Below are 19,337 nucleotides of genomic sequence, written 5' to 3' on the forward strand. Positions count from 1 at the left end.
CTTTCCTTTTCCCCTTTCTTTCTTTTTTCTTTATTTATTTGGCTGCACCAGGTCTTAGTTGCAGCATGTGGGATCTTGTTCCCCCAACCAGGGACTGAACCCAGGTGCCCTGCACTGGGAGGACAGAATGTTAGCCACTGGACCACCAGGGAAGTCCTCAGATGACGCAGTCTTAAGAGCTGACCATCACTCAGCAACCAGACGTGACCCTAGAGAAGAGATGGTTTTGAAGAGAGTATTTTCCATTTGGTAAAACAACTACAAGTCAAAACAAACAGTCCATAGCCTGTCTTTTATGTTGTGCATTCATTCATAAAGCTGATGGTTTGAACATTATATGGGTGGAATATCTCTTCTATGGAAAAACCAAGGATGGCATCATTGCTTACATCACCTAGGGAAGACATTTTTGCACTTTTAAGAGAGTCAGACATCAGTGGAGAAATATCTTAAGTGGGAAATTCGCTTAATGGAACGAAACATCCTAGTCATCTGGTTTTAGTACTATGAGAATTAGAAAATAAGCCAAAGGAGTGCCTCCTAGGAGTTTGTTGGTTGGCTATCCCAGGTCCCCACAGCCTGCAAGGGAAAATTATTCCTTTTATATTTAAATTAAAATTTCTTGGACCTTACCCACAAAATGTTAGAGGTGGTCCAGTGCCTATCCCCACTATTTTTATGGGTTTCTTACTCAGGCGGTTAACTCAAGCGGGATGGAGTTGGTTTTACTGGTCACTTCTTGTTCTGATTTCCTCTTTTGTCTGAATTCTTCTTCCTTTTAAAAATAACCTTATTTATTTATTTTTGGCTGTGCTGGGTCTTCATTGCTGTGCCGGGTTTTCTCTAGTTGTGGCAAGAGGGGGCTAACTCTCTAATTGTGGTGCGCCAGCTTCTCACTGCGGTGGCTTCCCGTGCTGTGGAGCACGGGCTATAGGGCGAGCGAGTATCGGTAGCTGCATTGTGCGGGCTTAGTTGCCCCAAGGCATGTGGGATCTTCCCGGACCAGGGATTAGACCCATGTCTCCTGCATTGGCAGGTGGATTCTTTACCACTGAGCCACCAAGGAAGCCCTCTTTTGTCTGAATTCTTAATCTCACATCCTTTTAGCCTGATATCCAACCGCACCAAGCCATATATAAGCCCCTTGCCTTTGCCTCTCCAAATAAATGCTGTTATCAGAAGTTGAGATGTCCAAAGTACTTACATCACAACATTACACAGCAAGCAACTTTAAAAGTTTATATTAAGTAATTTCTTTATTTTGGCCCTTTTTTACGATCAGAAATTTTTCATTTGCTGACTCCTCCTCACCACTTTAGTCTTCTGACTCACAGATTTTATAAGCTTCTGAATTCCAAGAGTGAATTGAAAGTTCAATGGTATAAACATTTTTTTAAATTTCAAGAGCTCTTACCAAATTGTCTAACAAATTTATCAGTCTATTAATATTAGTTTATATTCCCTTCAACAATGTACAGTTAATTTTCATCACTTTTCTCACCAATAATAGATAATATTTGTATTTAATGTATTTTCTGTTATCAGAGGCAAAATATATTATTTCACTATTTTCACTTGCATTTTTTTTAGATGAGGAAGAGTTTAGGCATCTTTTCTTAAGTTCAGTGGCCAGTTATACTTATTTGTCTATAAGTGACTGGTTAATTTTTTTCTATTAGAGAGTTGGTAATTTTCTTTAATTTTCATATTGATTTGTAAGAACTCTTTGCATATTAGATTGCATATTAACATTGTTATGTGTGTTGCAAATATTTCCCCGTTTGTTTCTTGTCTTAGATTTACAGTGGTGCCTCTGGTCCCATGGGGCTGCCGTTGGGATTGGGATTGTTCCTTACATTCCAATGACTTTACCTGGTACTTGGTGGGAAAGTCCCACAGATATGGGGCTTTTGGTTTAATAGGGGCCAACCTTTTTGGTGTCAGTTTTGTTTACTTTTCCTTCTTATTCTTACTCTTTTGTTTTCTAGCAAACGTTTGTTTTCTGTGAGACACATTTTGTGCTTGAGGATTATACCCAGCTGATTATACCCAACTGATGCTTATTGATGTCTTTCTCCTTGCTGGAAGTAGGAAGTGGCAAATTCTTTTTTATGATTGACCAGTCTTGGGTTTTTAGCTCAGCTCTCTGACCCACTCATGGGTCTTTTTTTTTTTTCAGCTTCTACTCTTCTATAAGCTTGGGGAGAAAGAAGAGGCTCTGTCAATCTGTGTCTAGGCTGACTCCTTTACCAGACATCCAACCTTTACTTTTGGTGTTTCTCTACTAAGCACATTCTATTTCTGGGGTCCCCTGGAGGCCACTCTTGCTCAGGAGCACCATTTAAAATGGGCAGGTGATATGGCATGGTACATAAACAAAAACATACACTTAGACCATAGGGAAAACAGTCCTGACCTCCTCTCTTGCCAAACAACAGTTCCATAGACGGTTTTGTGCCCTAATGATGTAGGGAGCATTTCATATTTCTATATCCCAGCTACGTTTGTTTGTCTTTTTTCACAGAATCAATAGCCCTTTATTTGCTTCCTAAGTGCTCCTTACATGGATCGAAGAGCCTATGTATTTCATAAAACATTCTCAGCTCTAATAACTATTATCATGTTAAGACACATATGATGTGATGAGCCCATAAGCATGCACTGGGTAATGAATCCTGCCTTTCTTATCTCCAGTGTTTCTCACTTTCCTGTTCTTAAGCATCCCTAGGAGCTGTTAACACAGTTTCCCTGGTCCTGCCCCCAGAGATTCTGACTTAGTAGGTAAAAGTGGAGCCCAGGAATTTGCCTTTTTAATAAACACAGACATGGTCCTGAAATTTGTGGTCCTTAGTCCTGGCTTTAAAAAGAAATCTTATTTATGTATGTATTTCTGGTTACACTGGGTCTTCATTGCTGCAAGTGGACTTTCTCTAGCTGCAGTGAGTGCGGGCTACTCTCTAGGGGCGGTGCATGGGCTTCTCATTGTGGTGGCTTCTCTTGTGGAGAACAGGCTAGGCGGATGAGCTTCAGTAGTTGTGGTGCACAGACTTAGCTGCTCTGTGGAATGTGGAATCTTCCCTGCACAGGGATCGAATCTGTGTCCTCTGCATTGGTAGCCGGACTCCTACCCGATGCACCACCAGATAAGTCCCCTTAGTCCTGGCTTTGAGTCCAGAGCAGGATACCTCAGCCTTGGCACTTGTGATGTTTTGGATGCAATAACCCTTTTGTTGTTAGGTGACAGTGCGGTACCTTTCAGGATATTTAGCAACATCCCTGGCCTCTATCAGTAGCACCCCACACCCATTATGACAATCAAAAAATGTCTTCAAACATTGCCAAAACTGTCCAGGGGTGGATGTGGGGGTTGGGGTGTCAAATTACCCTTGATTGAGAACCACTGACCTAGGGGGAAAAAATGTTAATTTAAAACAGTTTTTACTTTTATATGCAGATGTTCATACCTTTGCATTGATTTCATAGAACAAATTAAACAAATATTTCTGAGTCCTGGTATGTACTAGGTTTTATATTTTAAAAGAGGATAATTTAATCATGGCTTTCTCTTTAATATCTTATAAGATGAAAGAAAAGGAAATGTTCTTGTAAATTAATATCTATTGAATATGTATTTCTCCTAAATTAATATTCCCCATAGTTTTCTGTAGGATATACCAGAACTTTAAAAATTAATTTAATAGAAAATTAGCATTAATTCATATTTACACATAATACTATAGTAATATTAACACTGACATTGCTTTAGGAAAGAATTCAGAATAAAGCTGGTATAAGTTGCTGTGTCTGACTCTTTGTGACCCCATGAACTATACAGTCCATGGAATTCTCTAGGCCAGAATACTGGAGTTGGGTAGCCTTTCCATTCTCTAGTGGATCTTCCCAACCCAGGAATCGAACAGGGGCCTCCTGCATTGCAAGGCGGACTCTTTACCAACTGAGCTATCAGGGAAGCCCATAAATTGCTGTACTGTTTCTAATTATGAAACAAATTTGATTTGTAAATTATACATTCTAATTTAAGAACATAGGAAGAGTGACGATGCACTTGCCCCTAATACTGTTTATAAAAATCTCACCTCTGTATTGTTAGACTCTTTCCTTGAAGAATCTATGGTCCATATAAATAAATAACTGTCCCCAAACATGTTCATTTCAATGTGAGTTTTCACACGATGTTAAAATGTTAAGAGACTTTCCTGATTGTCCAGTGATGAAGACTTTGCCTTCCATGCAGGAGTTACGAATTCAAGCCAAAACATAAAATACAAGGACTACTGTAACACATTCAATAAAGACTTTAAAAATACATATAAAAAATAAAAATGTTAAAAATAGATTAAAAAAATAAAAAATAGATCATGATATAGGGCACCAAATATTTAACTCAGGTCAGTAACATGAAGAACTGAAAGAAAGAAATAAAGAAAGAGAGAAAAAAAGGAAAAAAGAAAAGAAAGGAAGGAAGGAAAGGGATTTATTGAGGCTGAAGCTTTGTAATCTCAACCACTGGTCAGTAAATTCTATTGAAATTCAACAGTCAAAGAGACAAACATGCAAAAAGGCTGGTGAAACAATTCTTAAATGCCAACAAAAAGAAGCCTATAGACTTTCAGGAACCCTGAGGAGAACAGCTGAGGTCTGCATTGTACTCTTTACCCCCACCCCCCACCTCCCCTTCAGGGAAGTGAAGTGAAGTCGCTTAGTCCTGTCCGACTCTTTTCGACCCAATGGTCTGTAGCCTACCAGGCACCTCAGTCCATGGGATTTTCCAGGCAAGAATACTGGAGTGGGTTGCCATTTCCTTCTCCAGGGGATTTTCCCCACCCAGGGATCGAATCCGGGTCTCCTGCATGCCGGGCAGGCGCTGTACCCTCTGAGCCACCAGGGAAGCCCAAGGTGTGAATAAACCTCCAAACAGTAAACCTTTCTGGTTGGATGCTATTTTTTAATGTGTCTTTAGCTGGACAGACTTTCTGGACAGGTCCCCATGTTATCATTTCTTGTATAGGAAATCAAAGAAAGTGTTAGTTGCTCGGTTGTGTCTGACTCTTTCCAGCCCCATGGACTGTGGACCACCAGCTCCTCTGTGCATGGGATTTCCCAGGCAAGCATACTGGAGTGGGTTGCCATTCCCTTCTCCAGGGAGTCTTCTTGACCCAAGGATCGAACCTGGGTCTTCTGCATTGCAGGCAGCATGTGCGCCACAGGGAAACCCCATAGGAAATCAAGGACCCTGGCACGCAGAATTGACTCTCAAAAGAGGACCCCAGTATTTTGACCAGCGGTTCAGAAAAAAGCAGGCCAACAGTTGATGAAAGCTGGGAGAGTAAGGGGCTCTGACCTGCAGAGCTGGAGAGAGAGAATCATTGGGAAAATGGAAAACTTGACCATGCCTAGTGGAAAGCTGAATTCAAGAAATTTGACTATATATTATGTTCATATTACATTTCTTCTGAGGAGAACGCCTTGCTTTTAAAAATACTGTTTTTTGTGTGTGAGGTGTTTCTGAGTCCTCTCGGGATTTCTAGACGGTCCACTTACAAAGGGTCATTAACATTATTTAAATATTCATAGTGGGGGAGGGTATGACATGCTGAAATTTCAGACAGCTCCGGAGTGGGGGATGGCTGGCCACTCTCCGGATCCCATCGAGACCCACGCGGTGTATCAGCTGCCTCCTTCCCCACCGCTGGCTTTGTTAACACACGCGCTCTGACAACAGGCCACCAGCTGGCACGACGCGGAGGGCAGCGTGAAGGCTCTGGCAGGCGAGTGACTGGAAGCATCCTGGTCCGCATCTCAATCTCTGGACCACGTCAGGGAGAAGCCTAAAACACGCGGAGCCGCCAGTCGCATCACAAAGATGCGCCTCCCAACCGCTCCCAGCTGGCTTCCTTACCAGACATAGTCTGTCCCGAGGAACTCGACCTCTCGTATAGGAACTCAGCAGTTTCGGCGTTGTAAGGACACACACACACCCATATACACACATATGCATGTATGTATACACCTACACACACGTCCACATGCACACACGCCGACACGCCCACCCCTGCGCGAACACAAGTCCACGTACCCAGACACAGAGCCCTCTCCAGGGTTAGGATATACTCGGCCTCACTTGCCCCATGCCACCGTCCCTCTGTCCCTCCAATTTATCCATCCACTCATTTCTTGGTTTCTCAGTTTGTGTAACGATTCCGCCAAAACCACAGACAGAAGGTGTGGGTGGTTGGGGAGGGGGTGTGGAAGCGGAGGGGCGGACCGAGGTCCAGGGCGCCGAGCAGGGGGCGGGGACGGGGCGGGCTCGGGAGGCGGCGGGCGGCGCTCCCAGCACTCCAGCGCGCCCGGCGGCCGCGGCTCTCGGCAGACGCGCTCGCCCCAGCCAGGGGCAGCTGAACGCCTTTCCGCGGAATCTCCCGGACGTCCCGAGGAGGAGGAGGCGGGGGCCGCGCCAGAGCGCAGCCAGAGGACAGCGCCCCCGGCATCTGGCGCCCAAAGGTGGGTGTCCAAGCTGGGGCGCAGCGGCCTCAGACACCTAGTCCCCGGGGCGCCCTCCTAGTGTTGGGGCCTCTGGCGCGGGGATAGGGTGGCTCGGGAGGGACTGGTGATCTGGAAAGCCCTTGGATGCACCGAGGACTTTAAAGGGCTTTTATGGTCCCTGCCTAGTGGAGCGTGTGCGGAGAGGGGGCCTGCCTTTCTTGGAAAGGGCTGTGACCATGTGGCTTTGAATTCCTAGGTTTGGGGGAGGGCCAGCGTTTGGCTGCTTTATTCAATACTTATTCACTTATATATGTTTTAAAAAAATAATAAGGTTAGGAATCCCTCCTCCCCCTCCCTCCGCCAAACACAAGCAGAGCCGCGCCGTACAGGAAAGGCAGAGAAAAATCAAAGGGCCGTAGCCGCCTCTCCAAACCTGGGAGCAGCGGTGGATGGAGCCGCTGGTTCCAGCTCGAGAGGAAGGCGCGGGTCCTGACTCCTTAGATGGCAGCGCTGGGTGCGTTTTCGGAAGTCAGGAGCTTTGTAGCGAGACCGAGGCCGAAAACAGCCGGGTCTCCAACCAGCCGGAGTCTTTGGGGCACGCGTTCTGGGAAGACGCTGCCGGAGGAGGGAGCAGCCGTCGGCGCGCGGAAGGAGGGGAATCCGAGTCCGAGCTGAGCCTGGAAGTTTGGTCTGAGGCCAGGACCCCAGCTATTAGGATCTGGTGTTTTATGCCGGATAAAGCTGGAGACTATGTCTTTGCCCTCTTCGTGGGGACACTGGTGGGGAGTCGTGGGGGCGGGTCGTGGTGGCGAGCGCTGGACAAAGCGTTCTGTTATCGCGGTGGAGAAGAGAAGGCGTGCCTCTCGGGATAGGAGCTAGGAGATACTGGCAGCCCTGAGAAATTCTAGAGAAACGTAGTGGAGAACAGGGGACTGAATGGTAGTCTGGGAGAGCGGGCGGTCTGGGAGCCAGTGGCGGGAGGCGGGGCGGACGGGGAGCGTCGGCTCTGGTGGTGGGTGAGCGCGGAAGACGAAGTGGTGGCTGCGGGTGGGGGGAACCAGGCGGCGGGTGGACCAGCGGGAGCGGACCTCGCAAGGTGGTTCTGAGCTTCCCCTTCTCGGGTGCCAGATGAGCAGCCTTGGGGACTCTCTCCCCAGTCCGCAAAAATGGAGCATCTGGGAGCTAAGTGACTCGTTTGGAGCGATGGTGGATTATTTCTCCAGACCCAGTAAAGCCAGTTTCCGCGTGGGGCAATAATGGTTTGGTTCTGATAGGCTTTGTGGTGAGACATAAGCAAATCTGTACCCTTCCCTGGAGCAGTTTTAAGTGCAGCACCGTTAATTTGGGCAAACTTGCAGACCCCCACCCCCACCCCAACCCCCGCTTCCCCGGGGAAGAATGTACCTTGGAAAAGACTGCGCGCACTCACAGATACACGCATCTGTATGGTATATACGAGTCAGCAAACAACTCCTAACTCCTAGGGAGCACCCTTCCATCTTAACCCCCGGTCACTGGCACCTGGAGGCTGAATTAGTACAAACCCACCACTCACTGGTGTAATCTCAGGGGATTTGTTTCCTTGGTTTGCTCTAGTTGAAGAGAGTTCATTTAAGCATCACATTTTTCTTCCTGGAAATGTTCCCAATTTAATTAAACACTCTCCTACTTCTGGCAGCCTCCTCAAATTTGATCAATAAAATGTCAGAGTAACAGGTCTAGAAATGAGGCATATTTAGTAAATGAGGCATATTTAGTAAGGAGTCCACTGCTTCTTTAAACATAGAGTCTTATAAGAATTGAAACTGCCTTAAAGCCCCTTCTTAATGACTGTTCTTTGCCAGCCCCCTCCCGAGTTTTGACATAGATTCTTTGCTTAAAGGGCATCTTCTCCTTTGAGTGGGCACACCATGGGTCTTGAGGGCCCAGCAGTTACTCTGAGCTGCACCAATAAAATTAGTCATGAGCCAGGAGAAACGAAAGTAATAGGACTTGAGTCTCTAGATTCCTTACTAACAGTCTGGGCAATTAAGTGTTGAGATGTTTCTCTGGCAGTGGAATTCATTTTCAGCTTCTTTCTGGGATGCCAAGATGCTAGTGTGAGACTGGGCTTTGAGATGGGACAAACATTTTGAAATACCCATTATCTCATAGTTCTGGCATGACAGTTGAAACGGCTTCCTGCCTGCAGAGTTTAGGGTAGTGTTGTCAGAATTTATTTCACTTTCATAAGTGGCTCCTTCTGACTCACTAGCCTCAGGATCTCTGGCTAATAAAATGGAACAGATTGTCTTAATTTAGTTATCGAGTGAGGGGGAAGTGATCCACTGGTTGTTTTATTTCTAAACCTTTCAGTATTTTAATGTAGAAATTACACTATTAAATGTTACTTTTTAAAAAATGCTAATACCCCAGACTTTCTAATTGATTATTACAATTATTGTCTAGATTATACTGTCTTTATAGATTTGGTGGACTCTTAAAGCACCCATGTCCTAGATTTCTATCAAGGTTGTCATCACAAGTCTCTACTTATCAGAACAATGAGAAATGTTTCAGATAAAGATGAAATTGAACTTGGATAGGAGTTGTGTTGAGGGATTTTAATGATGAAAACAGGAGCATGTTGAAAATTGACTTCTGAAAACCAGTTCTAATTTTTAATTTTATCCATTTATCAACTCTGGTATGATCTCCCATGAATTAGCCTTTGGAATGGCTGTCCTTTGGATCTTGAGACACGTGGGAGGCACCATTTGCTTAGATTATTGGTCTGATATCCTGTGCAAGCTATTGGAAATTTCAAGGAATTGATTAATACACTTAAAAGTTTCAACAAGTTTGATAAGTTTTGCTAAAAGATTGATTTTTTTTTTTTGTACTGTGTAAACTTGATACCTAGAGGAAGATTTTCTGTGATGCTAAAAAAGCTTAAGCTTTGGGGCCCTGCAGTAGCACTAGCCTCATCCAAGAGCACTTTGGGTGGCTTGGGCCTGACAGAGGCAGTGTCTCCTTGAACCATCATGGGAAACAGATGGAGAAGGAGAGGGAGAGACAGAATTATCTTTGTTAGAGAATCACCTCCTAAGAATTTATGACTCTTGTTGAGTTTTGGACATATGTCCTTCAAACACATTTTCCAGAAATGTATTGTAGAAAGTGGAAAGCATCTCTTTTCTAACAGGAAAAACAACTACAGGTTTCTCCCACTTTCTGCAAGTTGGAATTATTGTCGCTTAGCTTTTACCCAGGATCTACATCTCACTCACTGAAATAAATCCAAAGATTTTCATTTTTGTGAAAAAAGCTATTATCAAATTATAACATGAGTCTTTCATAGAAGTGAAATGCCTGCTGTAACGTGAAGTCAGGGATTCTTTTTACTTCATGCCATTGCAGCTTACCAAAAGTTTCATAGGAATAATCTACTTTCAGATATTGGGGCAAACCTATATTTTGCTCAAAAAGAAGAAAGTGGTTTATGTGATTTAAATAGGACTTGATTAATAAGAATACTTAAGAAATGGAGTGCTCTAATACAGTAACTAAAGTTTAAAACCAAGACTTAAAATTTTTTTCCAACTCTTGTTGATGAAGATGTTTGGAGGATGTATTAAATGACTACCCCACTTTGACCACTTTCTGCCTTAATGAGTTTACCTTGGTGCATATACTGTTGTCCTCCTTTTGACTGTTCAGGATTTTGTAATCTTAGTGTGATGTTAGCATAGATATGAATTATAATTTATAGGAGGGCAGAAGTGTAATTGCCAAACCTAGTCCAAGACAGGCTCTAGAGGCTTGCTTTTGAAAAAAAAAAAAAAAAAACCAGAAATACCAATACAAATGTAATTCCTGTTCTTTGCCCCAGTCTATGAAAGTTGAGCACCAGAACAATGAGTTAATCAAGACCTTACCTTCTTCCTACAGTAAAGCAGGATGCGCTTTTTCCAGGGTTCAGCCAGAGGTTCTTTTTGCCTTTTGAAGTGAATTCTGAGATTGAGGAGGTGCAGAAGAGGACAGACAGCATAGGCAGAGGGACTGAGAGCATCCTTGGGCCCATTGACCTCTTTCTCTTTGGAACTTATCTTTCAAATCTCAGAGCAAAGAGTGTTACCAGGATGTGGGGGGACACATTGGAGTAGGATCAAAGGACATGTAAGTGGCATTTGTTCCCTTCTTGGTTGGAATCTCAGAAAGACCGCATGGGTCATGTGGTTGGAAAAGATACCCTTTGGAGGTAGCATGCTGAGGGTTTCCTTATTCAGGCAGAGGATGGGGTGGGGATGAAATGATGGAGCTTCCCATAGGTGGTTTCTTTGCCTTGAAGGATCCGTGTCTGAGTTGAGGGTCTCATGGCGTGAATGCCAGGGAAGGGGACAAAGCCGTAGAACTTGGTAGGGATGTCACTGTCCTTTGAGCTCTTTCAGGGATTTCATGGTTGGTTTGATGTTTGACTAGAGCAGATGGGGTGAGCAGAGCCAAATATTCATATCGTACAGCACCCCAGTTATCCAGAGTCATGGCAGGGTTCACATTCATTGGGTGGTGGTGGTGTAATCGCTAAGTCGCATCTGACTCTTACAACTCTGTGCACTGTAGCCCCCCAGGCTCCTCTCTGTCCATGGGATTTTTCAGGCAGGAATACTGGTGTGGGATGCCATTTCCTTCTCCAGCGGATCTTCCCCGCAGGGATCGAACCTTCATTTCCTGCGTTGCTGGAGGATTCTTTACCACTGAGTCACCAGGGATTCATTAGTGTGTTGGCCAAATTCTCTGTGAGATCTAGAGCATATCACATAAACTGAGTCTTAGTTCTTCATCTATAAAATATGAGGGTACCAAAACCTGCCTACTTCAAAACTTGTGTTAAATGAGATAGAAATGGAAGCACCTTGCACATGTATTCCTCCCCAAGTTAGTTGTTTTCTTAAATTAACCAGAGTCTTCTTTCATTTTTGTGCCAGATACAAATAAGTAAACAGTTTCTAAAGTTAACTTTAAAACTTCCAGCAATTGTGTAGCAGATCAATTGTTCATCCCTTACACTGATCAGATAAAGAATGTTTGGGCCTGGCGCAACCTCCATGCCACCCACAGCCCCTCCTTTTAACTTGGAGAATCTCACTGACATCCCTTTCCTTCCCTTCCCCACAGAGCACTTGCGCTATTGTATTGAGACTTCTTCCAGTCATCTTTGCTTGCTCCCTTGTGATGCTTTGAGTAGATCAGAAGTTGTTTCTCAATCAGAAAATAGACCCAAATTTTTAGGACCAGAATCCTAGGCTTTCAGCTTACCCGGTGACTGGCAGTGGGATGTGGGTCACTGAGATACCCCTTCACCAACTCCTGGAAGATTTTTTGTCAGCTCTAATGAGCTTACTCTGTCATAAGGAGGGATGTGCTGCTGCTGCTAAGTTGCTTCCGTCATGTCCGACTCTGTGCGACCCCATAGACGGCAGCCCATCAGGCTCCTCCATCCCTGGGATTCTCCAGGCAAGAGTACTGGAGTGGGTTGCCATGGGATGTGGATGAATGTATTAAGTAAAGATTTGCCATGAGGGTGAAAATTAAAAAGGTTTTCAGAAGAGCCTGGGAAGCCTAGTAAATTCAGTCCTTTTTGTCTTGCCATTGAACTTCTCATGGATTTGCAGTAGCGTTGGTGGTTTGGATAGATGATTATCTAGCACCTGGATGAGGCGGACACACCAGAGACATAATTTTGAGTTAATTCTTAAGTGCTACAAATCTTTCTTTGAAACAAACCCACGTAAAAGTGGGTTCCTGTCCCAGGGCAAAGGAAACCATAAACAAAATGAGAAGAGAACCCAAGGAATGGGAGGAGGTATTTGCAGATGAAGGAACTGACAAATAATTCATCTCCAAAATATACAGACACCTCATGCAGCTCAATAACAACAACAACAAAAACAACCCAATTAAAAAAAATGTGTATATGTGCTGTGTGCTAAGTTGCTCGGTTGTGCCTGACTCTTTGCAGCCCCCTGGACTGTAGCCCACCAGGTTCATCTGTCCATGCGGTTCTCTAGGCAAGAATACTGGAACGGGTTGCCATTTCCTCCTCCAGGAACCTGCGTCGCTTACACGTCATGCATTGTCAGGCAGGTTCTTTATCACTAGGGCCACCTTGGAAGTCCCAATCAAAAAATTGGCAGCTCTACATAGATAGTTCTTTTTTTTAAAAAAAGCAGATGGTTAAAAAAGCACATGAAAAGATGCTCAACATCACTAATTATTAGAGAAATGTAGATCAAAACTACAATGAGATATCACTTCACACAAGTCAAAATGGCCATCATCAAAAGATCTACAAACAGTAAATGCTAGAGCGGGTGTGGAGAAAAGGGAACCCTCCTATGTTGTTGGTGGGAATGTAAATTGGTACAGCCACTATGGAGAACAGCATGGAGATTCCTTAAAAAAGTAAAAATAGAACTGTCATATGATCTAGCAATCCCACTTCTAGGTATATTTCTGGAGAAAATCATCATTCCAAAACATCCATGCACCCCAGTATTCATAGCAGCACTGTGGACAATCTAGGACATGGAGGGAACCTAAATATCCATTGACAGATGAATGGATAAAGAAGATGTGTTATGTATGCAGAATGGAATACTCAGTTCAGTTCAGTCGCTCAGTCGTGTCCCAACTCTTTGCGACCCCATGAACCGCAGTACTCCAGGCCTCCCTGTCCATCACCAAGTCCCGGAGCCTACCCAAACTGATGTCCATTGAGTCAGTGAGGCCATCCAGCCATCTCATGCTCTGTTGTCCCTTTCTCCTGCCCTCAATCTTTCCAGCATCAGGGTCTTTTCAAATGAGTCAGCTCTTCGCATCAGGTGGCCAAAGTGTTGGAGTTTCAGCTTCAACATCAGTCCTTCCAGTGAACACCCAGGACTGATCTCCTTTAGGATGGACTGGTTGGATCTCCTTGCAGGCCAAGGGACTCTCAAGAGTCTTCTCCAATACCACAGTTCAAAAGCATCAATTCTTCAGCACTCAGCTTTCTTTATAGTCCAGCTCTCACAACCATACATGACTACTGGAAAAACCATAGCCTTGACCAGACAGACTTTTTGTTGGCAGAGTAATGTCTCTGCTTTTTAATATGCTCTCTAGGTTAGTCATAACTTTCCTTCCAAGGAGTAAGTGTCTTTTAATTTCATGGCTGCAAACACCATCTGCAGTGATTTTGGAGCCCCAGAAGATAGTCAGCCACTGTTTCCACTGTTTCCCCATTTATTTGCCATGAAGAGATGGGACTGGATGCATGATCTTAGTTTTCTGAACGTTGAGCTTTAAGCCAACTTTTTCACTCTCCTCTTTCACTTTCATCAAGAGGCTTTTTAGTTCCTCTTCACTTTCTTCCATAAGGGTGGTGTCATCTGCATATCTGAGGTTATTGATATTCCTCCCAGCAATCTTGATTCCAGCTTGTGCTTCTTCCAGTCCAGCATTTCTCATGATGTACTCTGCATATAAGTTAAATAAGCAGGGTGACAATATACAGCCTTGACGGACTCCTTTTCCTATTTGGAACCAGTCTGTTGTTCCATGTCCAGTTCTAACTGTTGCTTCCTAACCTGCATATAGGTTTCTAAAGAGGCAGGTCAGGTGGTCTGGTATTCCCATCTCTTTCAGAATTTTCCACAGTTTATTGTGATCCACACAGTCAAAGGCTTTGGCATAGTCAATAAAGCAGAAAGAGATGTTTTTCTGGAACTCTCTTGCTCTTTTGATGATCCAGCAGATGTTGGCAATTTGATCTCTGGTTCCCTTGTCTTTTCTAAAACCAGCTTGAACATCTGGAAGTTCACGGTTCATGTATTGCTGAAGCCTGGCTTGGAGAATTTTGAGCATTACTTTACTACCGTGTGAGATGAGTGCAATTGTGCATTCTTTAGCATTGCCTTTCTTTGGGATTGGAATGAAAACTGACCTTTTCTAGTCCTGTGGCCACAGCTGAGTTTTCCAAATTTGCTGGCATATTGAGTACAGCACTTTCACAGCATCATCTTCCAGGATTTGAAATAGCTCAACTGGAATTCCATCACCTCCACTAGCTTTGTTCATAGTGATGCTTCCTAAGGCCCACTTGACTTCACATTCCAGGATGTCTGGCTCTAGGTGAGTGATCACACCATCATGATTATCTGGGTTGTGAAGCTCTTTTTTGTACAGTTCTCCTGTGTATTCTTGCCACCTCTTCTTAATATCTTCTGCTTCTGTCAGGTCCAGACCATTTCTGTCCTTTATTGAGCCCATCTTTGCATGAAATATTCCCTTGGTATCTCTGATCTTCTTGAAGAGATCTCTAGTCTTTCCCATTCTGTTGTTTTCCTCTATTTCTTTGCATTGATCGCTGAGGAAGGCTTTCTTATATCTCCTTGCTATTCTTTGGAACTCTGCATTCAGATGGAACACTACTCTGTCATAAAAAAGAAAGAAACAACGCCGTCTACTGCAACATAGATGAACCTAGAGACTGTCATGCTGAGTGAAGTAAGGCAGGCAGAGAAGGCAAATATGCTGCTGATATGTGGGTTCTTAGAAAAAAAATGAACTTATTTACAAAACAGAATAGAGTCACAGATGTAGAAAACAATCTTGTGGTTACCAGGAGGGAAAGGGTAGGGAGGGATAATTTGGAAAATTGGGCTTGACATATACATGCTACTATATAAAATAGATAACTAATGAGGACTTATACTACATAGTACAGGCAATTCTACTCAGCACTCTATAATGACCAATATGGGAAAAGAATCTAAAAAAGAGTGGATATATATGTATGTATAGCTAATTCACTTTGCTGTACACCCCAAACTAATACAACATTGTAAGTCAACTAGACTCCAGTAAGAATTGTGAAATAAATAAAAGCTAACCTTCACCCTTGGTCCAGACCTTTCCACCAAATTCAGGGTGCCAGCCAGCGTTGGGGGCCTGGACTGGAATAAGCCTGTATGTATTTAAGGAAGTAAATCAGTTAGAAAAAAGCAGTTGGGGATTCACAAAAAACATGATTAAAAAAGCAGAACATTGTAGCACCTAACCCAGTTTACAGTGCCCTTGTGAAGTTTAGTTTTTAGTCACTGTCTACTGGAGGGAAGTCCCTCCTCAAAATATCTCTGGTGGTGGGGACTGTCCACCTCAGGGCCAGTGACTCTCCAGTGTCTGTCCTCTGTCTAGGGGCCTCAGCCCTGCATAAAGACCCAGTTTCCTAGGAATTTGCCTGTTACACTTGAGCAGTATATCTGGACATGTGATTCCTCAGCCAGGTGTCCATGGAGGGGCAGACAGTGTCTGTGTGATACAAACTGTCAGCATCATCCCTGTGGGGGGAGCCTGGATGCTGCCTTTTAAACCGGCTCCACTGGTGATGCCAAGAGCAGATGATGATGGCAGTCCTGGGGCTCCATCAACAGGATTCTGCGTGAGCATTCTATTCTGTTGAGTGCCCCAATCTCCATATCTGCTAAATAGGCTTGGTGAGCAATCAAATCAGTGTATACCAGCGCCAGCCCGGAACTGTTAAGCTCTCTTCTCAGATGTTTTTTTCATAAGCTCTATATATGATTTAGTGAGGAAGCCTTGGAAAGGATGATTACTGTGTTGAGCAAGGATAAATGGTGATGCTAGTTTTTCCTGGGTTGTCAAAGGGCACTGGGTTGAACGTTACCCCACGGGTCTTAGAATGCCCTGGGTTAATGAGCTTTAGAGAATTTTGCCAGGCCTTCCAGGGTTTTCGTTTTTCCTTGGTTAGAAGGAGCGCATGTGTGTGGACCGGGTTGCCCGTACCATTCCAAGTTCTGTGAAGAAAGAGGAGTTCTTTAGGTGGCCGTCTGTCCATCCCTGTGATTTCCCCAAGGTGTGTGTGCTGATCCTGGGGTCCAGGGCTGAAAGTGGGGTTTCCTTTAGCAGAGACCAGCCCTGCAGACTCTGGGGGAAGCCCTAACCCCCAGATAGGAGAGGGGAAAGGACGCCTGATTGCCTTTCTTCCCCCCGAGCCTGACCGGGCTCGAATGCAGAGCTATGCCAGGGCTGACTAAGCCCTGCACCTGGGTATAAGTGTGAGGAAGGCCAAACCACACTTTCCTGTAGGCAGTTAACTACTGGGGCAGCTGACTTTCTCGGCTTCTATTCGCATGATGTCATTTGCACAGTGGAATAATGCAAAAACTTACTTTATTTGGAGTGATGCCTCACATACTTTTTTTTTTTTTTGATACAGCCTACAAATACAGAAAGACACTATTGTTGAGACCTTTTCATATGTGTGGGGGGCAGGGGGGTGGTTGAAGGAATGATTTTCCCAAAAGAATTCATCTTAGTTAATATTCTAGAAAAATCTGCACAACTCTAAATTCAAAAGCTCTCTCTGTAGTGTTAAAATCAAGGTCCATGTGCCATGTGCTCTGTGAACCCAAAAGGCTATATTTAGCCTGGCAGAGTAGTATTTTTGCATCAGAACATTTTATCCTTACAAAGGATAGCAAGGGTTCTCCCTGGACACAATTCCAGATGAGTAGACTTCATTCGTTTGGGGAGGAATATGCACAAATGGTTTTGGAAATTTTGATCCGATCCGAAGTGCATCCCTGTTTGAGAACAGTTTTTCCTTTTGAGAAGAGTTTAAATCAGTGTTAAAAGCAGCTCGGAGATGGGCCCAGAGAGTGGGAGAGATTGCTTTTGCATGAAATCACAATGTGTACATTGTTTTTAAATATTCTTTTCATCGTATGCTTCATTGCGAAAACAGTTCAACAATTCACAGCCTCCAAAGGGTGACAGATGTTATGGTGTAACCAACAGAGAGAGTGTAAGCTGGAAGAAAGAAAAGGGAAGAAATCCCTCCCTCGCCAACCACCACTCAGAATGGAATTGAATTTTTTCTTCTAGGGGATTCCCTGTAATCCCCAGGGATGCCTTGACCTTGAGGTTTCTAGGCATGGTGCTGGGAGGAGCTCAGAGAAAGGGGGAGGGAATTAACATTTTCCGAGTGCCAGATGCCAAACAAGTTGCTTTGTCTGCACTCTGTTACTTAATGCTTGCAATCACCCTGGCTTTTCAAGTGAGGGTGCTGAGGCACTGAGAGGTTACCCAGTAACCAGCCTAGTTATGGGATGTCAGCCAGTTTTTCTATGCTGCTCCCTCCTCCTGTTACTAAACCAGTGCTAAGGGGCCTTGGTGCTCTGAGTGTGGTTTGAGGACCTGAAGCATCAGCACCACCCAGGGACTATGTTGAAACTAGAGTATCCTTAGCTCCATCCCAGACCTGCCAGTCGGAATCTGCATTTGTAACAAAAACCCCCAGGGATTTGTGTGTACATTACAGTGTATGAAGCTCTGCTACCCTGGACCTGGAGAAGGAAGGTCTGGCGGATACCATTGTGAAAACTAGCCAAGCCTCAGGACAGCAATCAGGAGGCTGACTTGAGGGCTTGTCTCTCTGGAGGGGGAGTGGGTGCAACTAGAATCTAGCAGGGTGCAGCTAAACATTGTAAAGCGCGCAGGACGCTCCACCTCCCCTTGCAAGGAGGAATTATCCTGCCCCACGCGTCCATAGTGCTGATGCTGAGAAACTGCAATCTAGTTGTCCAGATCTGGAATTCAAGTCCTATAGATATGTTTTCATAGCCTCAGAGGCACAGTGGAGCTTTCTAGCAAGCCTAACTTAAATGAGATGATACTGATTGCATTTTGCTTTGCAGATGTGATTCTCTTCACTGGCATTTGCAAAGAGTAAATTTCATGCTGCAATTGCAGCATGATAGATTTCCATTAGGGTTTTGACAGTGGTACCCAGGCTGCAGTGGAAATGTTTCTGAAGAGGTGCTGAGTATGCCGTACTGGGGGTCACACCCCCACTCCCCAGTCCTGCCTGGCAACTGCGTTTTGCTTCTTTGTTTTACTCCCTAAACCTGCTCAGGCCTCTGTTTTAGTTCACAGCCCCCAGGCATGCTGTGTTTGTTCTGCTGTGCCACCTGGAGGCTAGGGGAGGAAAGGGAATAAACAGCAAGATTGGTGAAGGGGGGCAAAGCCTCTTGCCCATCACCTTGCCTCCTAGCCTCCTGAGATTTACTCACCTCCCTTTCTATCCCTGGGTTGGGGAGATCTCCTGAAGGATGACAGTAGCAACCCTCTCCGGTATTCTTGCCTGGAGAATCTCTTGGGCAAAGGAGCCTGGCGGGCTACAGTCCATAGGGTTGAAAAGAGTTAGACACGACTGAAGCAACTCATTTCTCATATTCTCACTCAGCTCCTGTAATTCCAGCACCTCCCCTGACAAACTGTCCTCTCTCCTCCCCTTTCTCTCTCTCTCTCCCTCTCTAGATTCTTGGCCCAGAACATCTAGAACTCTTTCCCCTCCATCCCCTCTGCCTCCCTTCTTTTCTCTCTGTTCTCCATTTATCAGCTGAAAATCAGCCTGAACCATGACTGGGGAAGTGAAACTAGCATGTCCAATGTGTAATAAGGGGGAAATAAGTTATGAATTGAAGTTCTATCCAGTAACGAATCCCTGTCATTCATCTCCTTCAGAATGGCTGTGAACACCTCTACCTACTCTCTTGTTTTATGCTTATTAAACTTGCTTTTTTTTGAGCTCTAGAATTGGAAAACAGTTCTTTATGGATTTTGGTGTGTTTTCCAATTTTCTTTCACTGTTGGTATTATAACACTCATTTTCCTGTTCTTTTTAATAAACTTAATCCGTGAGGTAGATTGTTCTCTACAACTTTTGGAACCAAACTGGAGTTATCACCAAGGCATTCCAAGAAGAAGAAAACATCTTTGCAACTTCTGTG

The 19,337-nt window shown here is 44.4% G+C and overlaps 1 protein-coding gene across 6 annotated transcripts in view; it reads left to right on the forward strand.

Annotated features, from left to right (window-relative positions):
• PALM2AKAP2 (PALM2 and AKAP2 fusion) overlaps nucleotides 1–19,337 on the forward strand; it is a 507,547-nt gene that overhangs the window by 382,384 nt on the left and 105,826 nt on the right. The window contains exon 1 of one of the 6 annotated variants that reach the window (XM_040237482.1): nucleotides 6,337–6,522. The exons of the other annotated variants lie outside the window; for them this stretch is intronic. The gene's annotated coding sequence lies outside the window, so the exon portion shown is untranslated. Of the gene's footprint in view, nucleotides 1–6,336; nucleotides 6,523–19,337 lie in introns of those variants that run through there. 6 annotated transcript variants of the gene reach the window in all.

Source organism: Oryx dammah, unplaced genomic scaffold (genome assembly GCF_014754425.2).
Source record: "Oryx dammah isolate SB20612 unplaced genomic scaffold, SCBI_Odam_1.1 HiC_scaffold_1, whole genome shotgun sequence".
Taxonomy (NCBI): Eukaryota; Metazoa; Chordata; class Mammalia; order Artiodactyla; family Bovidae; genus Oryx; species Oryx dammah.